The sequence below is a fragment of the Equus caballus genome, chromosome 18 (assembly GCF_041296265.1).
Source record: "Equus caballus isolate H_3958 breed thoroughbred chromosome 18, TB-T2T, whole genome shotgun sequence".
NCBI classification, from domain to species: domain Eukaryota; kingdom Metazoa; phylum Chordata; class Mammalia; order Perissodactyla; family Equidae; genus Equus; species Equus caballus.
The window spans coordinates 27,614,065-27,626,242 of record NC_091701.1 but is presented as its reverse complement, the minus strand read 5'-3'; the positions used below and the strand labels follow the sequence as shown (position 1 = coordinate 27,626,242).

The 12,178-nt window shown below is 39.6% G+C and overlaps 1 protein-coding gene across 4 annotated transcripts in view; it reads left to right on the top strand.

The window, feature by feature from the left end:
• Positions 1 to 12,178, top strand: part of GTDC1 (glycosyltransferase like domain containing 1) — a 423,749-nt gene that overhangs the window by 410,746 nt on the left and 825 nt on the right. For all 4 annotated transcript variants that reach the window (XR_011428195.1, XR_011428194.1, XR_011428191.1 and 1 more), the window contains one exon: positions 5,042 to 5,211. The gene's annotated coding sequence lies outside the window, so the exon portion shown is untranslated. The remainder of the gene's footprint in view (positions 1 to 5,041; positions 5,212 to 12,178) is intronic.

Sequence of the window (12,178 nt, the reverse complement as noted above, 5' to 3'; positions counted from 1 at the left end):
GCTAAACACAGGGTTTGGGCTGGCAGTAGTCTTATTTCTTACATTTCAGTGCTGAAAAAAAAATCGGTCATGGGTAATGCTTTCAAAAATTCTCATCCAAAGCTTTGCTTAGGAATAGCATATGATTTTAAAAGGTAATAACATTCCCTGTAATCAAGGGTGAGTCAAGGAAAATGACATCTAAGAGAGTAAGTCAGCCAAACAAAAACTTGACCCAATACCAAGCTCTTTGTCAGAATCACAGCTGCTCCATCAGCCAATGAGATCTGAAAGGGATGCAGCCAGGAAGTCAGGTGCCGAGGCTGGAAAGACTCCATTCCAGATCCGTTGGCAGTTGGCCCTTCAGCTGCTATACAACCCCATGATGGGCCCAGGGGTATTGGAGCTGGTTTTGGACCACAGGAGGAGAGTGAAGTGAAGTACAACCAATATCGTCAGCAGCAAGCTTGTCAAGTTAGCACTGGTAATATATTCACGGGAAGATATATTGTTTTGCTCTTCAGGTTCTGTGGGGAAGGAGGGCCCCCAGAGAATGCATGTAGTAACACTGAAAGCATATCTACCCCTCTGCTCATAGAAACTGGTTATGGTGGATCAGTTTTCTTTTAACCTTTCGATTCATTCAAGTAGCATGTTGTATTTACTAAGCAGGGTCTTGCAGAATATAGAGAAGTGAATACTAGGTTTAAAGGGGAGGTGTGGTTAGAAGGGATATGATACTCAGATTTTAAAAAGAAAATGGATTTTTGAATTTGGCATTATTAACAGAGAGCTGTCATGTTCCTTTCCTTCACTAGAGAAAATAAGTGACCTAAAATAGAAAATAAACGACCCTTGCTGTGATGAGCAACTCACTGTTTGTTTAGTGTCAAGAATGCTGCTAGCAGGGCCGGCCCCGTGGCCGAGTGGTTAAGTTCTCACGCTCCACTGCAGTGGCCCGGGTTTCGCTGGTTCGGATCCTGGGCGCTGACATGGTACTGCTCATCAAGCCATGCTGGGGCGGCATCCCAAATGCCATGACTAAAAGGACCCACAACAAAAAATACACAACTATGGACCGGGGTGCTTTGGGGAGAAAAAGCAAAAATAAGATCTTAAAAAAAAAAAAGAATGCTGCTAACATTAAGAAAAAATTTGTAATCACCTCCCCAAAGAAACATGAATAAGCAGAGAACACATCTTTATGGCAAGTCGTCTTATAACACCTTTGAAGCTAAGGAGTGTCCTGTTTCCATAAAGCAGGCATTTCATAAATGTTGAAAACTGAGTAAGACTTGCTAGATCTTGAGCTTGTCTTTGTTCAAGCTCACCCAGTGGTATGGCCTCCGGGTTTATGTTATCACACTCTCACTTTGGTGCTGAGGCTTTGGATAAAATTTTATGAATATAAAAGTTTATGAAAATTTCCTTACTGAAAGTTTTCCTTATGAAAATTTTCCTTGTTGATAAACACATTAGTCCACTGTGGTGAACAGCACCAGTATGTTCTCGATAAATGCTTGCTAACTTTAATAGTATTCACTAGGAATTGTGAGACGTTATGGGGAGTATGAAAGACATTATAAGGTCTTAACTTTTAATGGGAGATACAGAAGGTACAGGATAAATACAAATAAAATATAATAGAAATATATTAACATATGCATAACTTAAAAATTCATCATCTACACATACATAAAGAAGCGGCCAAAGGTTGTTGACTTTCCACCTGGCTCAGAGGGAGGAGATGGACAGGTTTCATGATCACAGCTAACATTCGTTACGGCCAAGCACAATGTTAACTGCTTTAGATATATTGATTATCTCATTTAATTTCCCTACAACCTTAAAGTAGGTAACATTATTGTTGTTTTCAGATATGAAAACGAGGTCTCAAATTGTTAAAATAATTGCCCAAGGTTAGTAGGGAGGCAAGCCAAGGTCTGCAGCCAGAAAATCTAACTCAGTGGTCCACATAAGGACATAGTCTATGATCTGAATATTTGTTTTGTGTCCTCCTCAAATGCATGTGTTGAAATCCTTATGCTTTATATGATGGTATTAGGAGGTGGGGCCTTTGGATTAGGGCATAAGAGTGGAGCCCTCATGAAGGGGATTATTGCTCTTATAAAAGAGACCCCAGAGAGCCCCCTATTCCCTTCCACCATGTGAGGACACGAGCGAAAAGACGGCTGTCTATGAACCAGGAAACGGGCCTTCACCAGAACACGACCCTGCTGGCACCCTGATCTCGGACATCCAGCCTCCAGAACTGTGAGAAATCAATGTTGTTTGTAGGTTACCCCATCTGTGGTATTTTGTTATGGTTGCCTGAACAGACTAAAACAACACACAGCAATATGGAAGAACAGTAATCTTACAGTCATAAGTCTTGGAGTTCTGGAGCAGTCACAGTCATAAGTCTGGAGTTCCGATATAATCACAGCTGCACATTTAGGACTCAGTTGAGAACTGAAACTGGCTGAGTGTGCTTTTAGAGATCTAGTTATCTTTTTGTCTCCTCAACAGCCAGTGTGTGTAGCTCCCTATTGTTGAATGTTGCTGTCCTCATGACCCTCTCTGACCCTGATGATACGTCTGCTTCTTCTCACTTGAACACTCTCTCTAGCCTCCTTTGTCCCTCAGACTTCTGACCCGTTGAGACTTCCTTTGCCAAGGGCTGGCCCCGTGGCCGAGTGGTTAAGTTCATGTGCTCCACTTCAGAGGCCCAGGGTTTCACTGGTTCGGATCCTGGGCATGAACCTAGCACCACTCATCAGACCATGCTGAGGTGGCATCCCACCTAGCACAACCAGAAGGACCTACAACTAGAATATACAACTATATACTGGGGGGCTTTGGGGAGAAGAAGAAGAAAAAAGATTGGCAACAGATGTTAGATCAGGGCCAATCATAAAAAAAGAAAAAACAGTCTTTAAAAAACAAACTTCCTTCGCCAAGTGGTCTCTGCTCACTGCTTTCTTCCTTTGTAGATGCTTTTCAGTCTCTAATCCTCTCTCCTCGCAATGGCCTTCCCTCATGTCTCAAATTCATGTGCCTCTGAGACTGGCTCAAAACACTGGTACTCAGCCTTTTGTTAAATATGAGTCTAGATGTTGCTGTGAAGATATTTTTTTTTTAGATGTGATTAACATTTAAATCAGTAGACTTTGAGTAAAGCAGATTACTCTCCACAATGTGGGTCGCCCTTAGCCAATCAGTTGAAAGCCTTAAGAGAAAAGACTGTGGCCCCCCCTAGAAAGAAGGACTTCTGGCTCTAGACTGCCTTCATACTCAAGATGCATCATTAACTTTTATCTGGGTCTCTAGCCTGTTGCCTGCCCTGCAGATCTTAAACTTGCTAGTCCCACAATCACATGAGCCAATTTCTTAAAATGAAGCCCTCTCTTTCTATGTATATATATATATATATATACACACACATCCCCTTAGTTTTCTTTCTCTGGAGAACCCTGACTAATAGACCGGGGTTGTAGGTTCATAAAGATATGGGCTCTGGTAAGAAAAAGCATTGTTTCAATATAATCAGAGATGATAAGAAGGGAAGCTGACTAGTTGATCTGAGAAATGAGTGACAAGACTAAGAATACCTTAAATAAATAAACATGAGATGGCTTTGAATTGGCACATGGAATATCAGACAGTCAATTATAAGAAAAGTTCCATTATATCTAAAACTAGTGCTTCCAATGATATAAAAAACAAGTAGAGTGGCTTAGTATAATTTCAGCTAGAGAAAAGGATGGGAAATTTAGCTTTATTCAGCATCTACTGGATGTCAGGCCCTTTATGGACGTGACATTTTCACTAAATTATTTAATTTCACAATATTTAATTATCACAACATAATTTAATTTATCACATTTAATTATCACAATATCCTGCCGAGTGGGACCCTGAGATTTAAGGAGATCTGGTAGCCTGCCAGTGGTTACTCAGAAAGCAAGTGATGGCCTCTCTTCTTGACTATGGATATCCCAACCAAGTCACTCACTGCTTGCTTGCTTAATGGACTGAACTTGCCTTCGTCTCAGGCCTGCTGTGCATATTATACCCTTGGTGTGGACACTTGCCCCTGCTTCGTGCTTCCTCATCATCTAAATTGCAGCTTGAATATTCTCTTTAGGGACTCAGTATCTGCTCTCCCCGGGCCTGAATCAGGACCACTCGTTAAAGCTCTCCAAGCTCTCAGCATCTTCTTCCTAGCACATATAATATGTGTTTATGTGCAATCATTTCTTTAACTCAGTCTTCCATGCTAGACTGTAAGTTGCATGAGGATAAGAACTGCATCTATTTTGTTCCTCATCTTGTCTCCGGGTCCTACTGTAGTACATAGAAGGGGGCAGTGACTCAATAAATGTATATTGAATAAAGTAATTTGAGTGAATTTGAAACCAAGTTTGTCTGAGGCCATAGTTCATGCTCTCTTCCATGATATCACATGGCTTTCTGATTCTTTTGACTAAACAGTTACAGGTTTCTGACTTTCTAAACAATAAATAGGAAAGCACCTGGCCTCCTGTCCCAACTCCTGCCCCAATCCAAACTCTGCCGAGAAAGAAGCCCATTCTTTAGGCAGCACATCAATGTCATTTCACTGTCAATGACGTTCGCTCTCTCCGGGCACCAAACCTTAGAATGAGATTTGTATTTTGTCTCCCTCCATTTTAGCCCAGCAACCCAAGTTTTAAAACATATATATACAAAATGTGTGACAGTAGTATTTTGATCCATGCTAAAAGTTGTAAAGGAATTATTAAAGCAGGAGCCTCAGATATATCTTTGAATAAATATTGATCAGTCCAAGAAAAATCAGAAACATGCAGATATAGAGAAATATCCTCAATGAAACTAGGTAAGAACACTGGCTGAACTTGTGTCTTGCAGCCATTCCAACTAAATGTATCAAAACCAGAGTAACATACTGATTATGAATGTTATGTAAATCTATTATGTTTTATAGGAAACAAAATATTCAGACTATTCAACCTCAGATTGCATCTTAGTGACATGGTTTTTTAATGCCTTAATTCTGCAGGAGCTGTTGACTCTCCAGCAGGAAGAAGTAAGCTAAAAGTCAAAGGGCATAAAATCAAAGATTTATTTGTCCTGCCTATGTACTAATTTCTCAGATTTTGGAAGATTTAGTCATCAGATGTTTTACCACACTTGTTGTAACATCGGCTTCAAACCTGTCAGTTAACCTTGGTGAGTATGCATTTATTGAAGGTTCAGTTTTAAGTTTGTACAATCAGTATCTTGGTACCTGAGTGTGTGTGTGTGTGTGTGTGTATTTTTAAAATTCCTGTAACAAATTTATTATATCTTACATTGTGCAAAGTTCAGATAGGATTCAAAATTTGACTTTTCTGAACTCATATTTTAATCTGTCTAGTCTTACAGCTCATCACTAATGCTAATTAGGGACTCTGCGCACACACACACAATTAAGCCTTAATAGATAATTCTTTTTCAGTTAAGAATGTGCTCAGCTAGAAGTTATGGAAAACCGAAAGCTTGGCTTAAACAAATAGAGGTTTCATTATTTCCTTTAACAAAATGTCTGGAGGGAGGTAGCTGCTGGCCTTGGGTCAATAGTTCAACAACGTCAGGACAAATGTCAATTCAGTTCTCTTGGTTCTTTCCTCAGCTCTGTTGCCTCATGGTTGCAAGGTGGTTGTACACGTCTAGACATCAAGAAAGCAAAGCTTTCCCAGAAAACTGTATTAGCTTTCCAACTATGTCTTACTGGATAGATCTATGTCATATGGCCTTTTTTTGCATCAAGGGAATCAGGAAAGGATTGAAATGGGCATATTGCTAACCTGATCAAAATTGGTATTTTTTTTTTTGGTGAGGAAGAAGGGAAAGAATGGCTACTGGAAAGTCACTTAATGGTCCCTGCCACAGACTCCTTTGAAAACAACCCTTTTTCTGATTAATAGCCATACTAAAATTGGTCAAGTCCTGTTGTCCAGGTGCAGGGAATTTATGAGGGTGTGAGAAGGGAGACCCTAGAGTGCCTCCTCCCTGTCACTACCTCAAAGCATGGTGGTCTTTTGTTTGTTGAAAGAAACCTTAGCACTCACTTGGTGCTTACCTAAAGCGTATCTCCCACAGTTACTGTGGTGTCAGTCACGTTCCTACCACTTTGACCACAAATTTCTTCTTTATTTCTGAAGCAGAGAATTTTATCCTTTCTTTAAAATTCAACTATGTATTAGATCTTTTGTTATATTTCATCCAGCATTTCCACAAGTTAGCTGAGAAAGAGTTGTTTGTATTACTTCTGCTTGTCGTGTTGCTAAAAACAAGAATCCCATTATTATTATTAATTTATTAATTTATCAAAACACTGCTGCCATTCTTACTATTCTTGTCATTTCCATGCCATTTTAAGAAGAGACTCATATGGCTGCTGGAATTAAATTCTCAAATAATCTGAGTTACAACTTTTCCATATTGTTTTTACATGACTGATTCCCATATTTAGGTTATGCTTATTATATAGAGATAGAAAAAATAATTTATACAGATTTATATGTCACATACTGTTTTGAATTCCTTTAGGCAAAATAATATCAGGATTGTATCTATAGAGTTCTTAAATATTAATTTATTTTTTCTCCATTCCTTTGAGATTTCCATTTTAATTTTAACAGCTTTTCCCCCCTCCACTCCTATTATAATCCCAAAAGAAGGAAAATATGAGAGGAAGATACTGAAAGAACTTGTGAGAAATAACAAAAAGAAAACAATATTATGTAATAAATTGGCAGTAAGGAAGGAAATAAAAAATTAAAGAGTATAAATTTTCCGGAGCAGAGAAAATAAGATAATAATACCCCAAAGAACATGACTGAAGAAGCTATGGGTCAATGAAAAGAGGAAGGGGTGAGAAAGAGCTGGGATGGACAAAGTATAAAGTGTTGTGGGTGAAGAGAAGAGAAAAAGAACAAACGTCATTGATGCCTGCTTTGTGCTGGACAGAACATGAGGCACTTTTATGCATATCTAATAGGTAGCATCAACAAATGCATGAACTGTGAATGATTATTTTATTTGGTAAATCAATTAAATCAGAGAAATTAAATAACTCATCCAAGATCTGAAAAGTTAGTAGAAACCGGAGTCAAAATTCACACCTAAATCTGTGTGTCTTCACCAAAAACTAGGGTTGGATTGGAAAGGTCACTCTGCACCCTCTGTGTGGAACATGGGACAGATGCCTCTGCTTCTTTCTTCTTTTCTTTGCCAGCTAATTACAGCTCTGATTAGTACAGGACAAAGGAAAATGCACAGAAGAGAAGCCTGAGAAGGTTGAGAAGGAAATGGCTGGGAGAAAGGAAGATGATTCGTTTATAAGGTCTTTGTCCTCCAGAAATGTAACAGGCCTCTGAGGAGGAGAAACTCAATGTCTGTGGGGACAGCTTGGGCCTTCAAGAAAGTGTCACCCAGAGGTGAACGGGAACAGAAGAGCTGAAGCATTCTCAGACCTCCCTACCTCAGCAAGCCAAACAAGAGCCATAAAAGGTCTTCAATTCTTCCTCCTCTCCATTCACACTATTATACCGCCTGTCCAATATTGCCCTTTAAAACCAGGCCTCCTTCAAGAGCAGTGAATTAACCAGCCAGCATTTCTTAAGCATCTGTACAACACATAGGATTCCACGTCATTCCTGTTTAAGACTCAGTACAATTTAAATAGGGTATGCTTCGTTATTTATCCCCCAAAACCTTCCAAAAACCAAAACAGTATTATACAGCAGTTTAAAAACTGAACGAATACTATTTTTCCACTGATGACACTGAATATCAAGTCTCCATGTTGCTAGTGTAGAATGAAAGTCATGTCAGATATATGGTGAGGTGGGTGAACTTACCTTGTCATTAAAGTTCAAAAAATCAGAAGCCCTTTTCTTTAAAAAAAAAAAAAATTAAAGAAAATTCTTGCTAATTTTTTATCACCATTTCCATCATGTGGATTTTTTTTTTCAGAGATGGAAATAAAGATCAGTTTTAATCCCCAAATTCTAGTTTAGTATCATCTTAGATCAACTCGTGATAAACCCATCATTTAAAATTGTCTGTTCTAATCAGAGACAAGTTTGCAGTTTTCATTCAAGAATGATTGTTTTTTTGGGGTCTTTCTTAGGTGCCTGTGGAGCGTGCTCCCCATTTCAGAGCGAGGGTCGAACTCCCTCTGCAAATCTTAAATTGCCCACGCTTTTGAACTCCCTCTCTCTTTTAAAGCTACCTAGGTTAAAAATTAAGCCCCTACAGTGAAGGGCACCTGTATTTGCTCGCCCTATTATGCAGCTATACTGAAATGCTTTACAGCTGTCTAAATTAGCATAATTAAATCCACATCAATTAAAAAGCTCAATCACCTCTCTCCCCTTCACATGTAGATGGTGACATTTGTCTAAGGTGGGAAGTAACAAAAGAACTTTTTGACAGTTGAAGATCTGGCTGAAAAGGAGGGTAATAGGATTGGTCTATTGTCCTGGGTTCACCTTAAGACTGGGAGCGGTGGGCAATGAGAGCTGTTCGGCCAAAGTAGTAGGCAGTTTGCATTTCAATGCTGCTGGCAGCAGGGCCGGCCATTAGAGATGTGCATTTTACAACGGGCCTCTCCTGCTATTGCTCTTTATCCCCAGTAATGAGGGTAAACAAAGCACCATTATGACTTTGGGGTAGTGGTTGTTTTTAAACTGGAGAAGCCTGGTGACCTCAGGATAGTGACAAGACGACACTGTGTGGTGCTGGCAAAGAAAATTCCTGGAGATGGAAACTGACGTGGGGTGCAGGGGTTAATTTCTGGAACAGACAAATTTGCATACAAATGAAAAATGATGGGATTTCCTTTCTCCTAAATTTTCAATGTCATCAGCATCAAACAGCAGCCCGTGCTCGCTTGCTGTTTGAAGAATATTCATTACTTTAGAAGGAGGGGCATCTTGTTTGGTGTTCAACTCAATGCAGGTCAATGACTTAATTTGTGAAACTTCATCTGGAGGGTGAGTTTCCTGTGCATCTTTGTAAGTCTTCCAAATAAGGCCTGAATGATGGTTATTTTTATAGCCATAAACTTTTCTGAATAAGCATTGAGTGGCATGTGGTTGACTACTTTGAGCATTTACCTTTTTCACCCTCATGAGTTGTTTAACCACAGTTAGCTGACCTTTCCCTCTCATAATATTGCAGAGGATGACAACTTGGTCTATGTTAAAAATTACCGAATACAAGACACAGGATGTGACAATACTTATTCATTTCCCCAAAGCACGTGATATTTCTTCATTCCTATTCTGACTTTTAGTTATTTGCTTTTAAAAAAACTATTTAAAGTTTTCATTTTTATTTTTTTAGAGTAGTTTTAGGTTTGTGCAGAGTTCCCATAGACCCATTATCAACAGCCCCATCAGAGTGGTGCATTGATGAACTAACACATAATAATCACCCCAAGTCCATACTTTACCTTACGGTTCACTCTTCGTGTTGTATATTCTATGGTTTGGACAAATGTACAGTGACATATAGTCATCATTACAGAATCATGTATCATTATAGTGTAGGGGAGGAAGATATTTCCTCTCCCCAAATGGGGGTTCTCGTCTGGCCGGAGAACGAATTAAATTCACATGAGACAGAATAGCAAGAGAAAATTAAACAAAGCTTTATGAGGAACCATGGCCCGGGGCCTTTCTTCCCGAAGGAAGAAAGGGCACCGAAGAAGTGGGGTGCACAGAGTGGTTATATACCCCCAAACAGGGTGTTTCACATGTGATTGAAATGTCCCTCCCACAATAGTCACAAGATCGCCCTGTCGGCACTTGATGGACACAGCAGGTAGTGGTCTGCTATCTCGGTGGGCGTAGCAGGAGGCAAGTCGATGAGCGCAGCAATCAGTTCCTAGCCTAAGGAAAGATGCTTAATCCTTAAAGAAATGCCAACGTTGGGAGGGGGAGGGAAGTCAGTTACAGGAGGTTACCAGACAAGCACAATAAAATGCAGATTTAAGTCCTTGCCTTTGGTATTGATTAAGAGTTTCTAGAGAGAAGGTCATCTCCTTTCTTCTTCCTGGTACAGAGAGGGAGGCACCTTTTATAGATAGAGATTTACCTTACAAATGTAAATGTGTCCTAACAAGGGGCAAGTTCCATTCCTCAGAGCCTCCTTCCCTGTCCCAGTTTATCAAAAGCAATCAGCCTCAAATAATCCTGATGCCAAAGAGACATATCTTGGGGTGGCCAATTTCAGGTCCCTACAATAGTATCATACAGTATTATCTATATATGGTGTCATATAGTTTCTTTGCCTTAAAAATCCTCGGTCCTCTGCTTATTCCTCCCTCCCTCCTGTCCCTGGCCCCTGGCAACCACTTTTTACTGTCTCTATAGTTTTGCCTTTTTCAGAACGTCATATAGTTGGAATCATTCAGTGGGTAGCCTTTTCAGATTGGCTTCTCTCACTTAGTAATATGCACTGAAGTTTCCTTCATGTCTTTTCGTGGCTTGATAGCTCAAGTGTTTTTAGTGCTGAACAATATTCCATTATCTGGATGGATACCACAGTATACCACAGTATATTTACCCATTCACTTACTGAAGGACATTTTGGTTGCTTTCATTATATGCTTTTTTGTGTGTGTGTGTGTGTGTGAGGAAGATTGACCCTGAGCAGCATCTGTTGCCAAACTTCCTCTATTTTATGTGGGACACCACCACAGCATGGCTTGACCGGTGGTGCTAGGTCCACACTCAGGATCTGAACTTGCAAACCCAAGGCCACCAAAGCTGACTTTGAGAACTTAACCATTATGCCACAGGGCCAGACCCCATTATCTGCTTTTTTGATGACACAATTCATACCTGCTCATTTTTATAATGTAAGAAAAAATACAAGTATGCAGAAATAAGAAAATAAAAATTATTCAGAGCTCTGGTTCCCAGAGATGAGTGCTAGGTAATGTCTCAGGGTACTTCCTTCCTCACCCCTTTTTCCATGCTCTATTATTTTGAAACTGTCTCCTTCTTAGTAAGGCTGCCCTCAAGGAAATCCTGCTGGCGGTACCTTCTTTTTTTTTTTTTTTTTTCCATATACATATATATTTTTTCAAGTAATTTTGTTGAGATCGTACTGGTTTATAACATTGTGTAATTTTGGGTGTACCTGATTATCTATCAATTTCTCAATACACTTCATTGTGCTCACCCCCAGTAGTCTAATTTTTATCCATCACCCTACATAGGTGCCCCTTTATCCCTATCGCCCATCCCCCTGGTGGCACCTTCTTATGAGATGGAATCTCTCTCCCCTCTCCACTGTACGACTAATGACCAAGAAGACCCTGAGTAGCTTCCTGAAACTCCTCATTCTTCCTTCTTCTAAAATACAGATTCCTCTAGATGCAGCTTCTAGAGGCTGCAGCAAATTAGTGACTGTCAAAGTATATCAAAATTCTTTAAATTTTACGACAATATTGAAAGGGTGACATTTGTGTAATGAAACAAAAAGTATTCCCCTCACTTCCTCAGCTCTTCAGAGCTGCAGGAAGCCTTGGCGGGCATGCCTTACTCTCCGGGCCCTTCCGATTTGCCTGCAGCTTCTGTGGGGAAGGGTTCAGGATGCTTTTGGGGTCATTGAATGCTCTTCGACACTTTACTTCTCTCTCATGTGTGAGATGCCTCCTTGGCAGTTTATCATTTTCCCCCCTCTCTCTGAACTGGTAGTAACAAATAACAGAAACATGCATATACTTTAGAAATCTTACGAAAGGAGAAGTTCCAATTTTCAGGGTATGAAATGATTAAGAAATTCCTTAAAGAAATAGCATTAAGGCAGCTGAATTGCTGCAATATATAAATTATAAAGGCAATATACACAGGAATAAAATGTATTATGTTATTACAGAACTTCACATGTATCTATAGTCTGGTCACCTATATGTCTGGGACAATAAGTACCTTTAACGTACATGTGAGTTCATCAGAAATACTTTTAAGTTTTCCACCAATTAACATTTTTTTATTGTAATTATGACTTGCCAAAGTGGAATTTTGAGTCAATAAACAAAATGACTCAAAATCCAGATGTCCTTTTTAGACAAGGAGTTTTACACTGATTTCACCTAACCTCATGTCGCAACTATCACAAAGACATAATTAGAAAG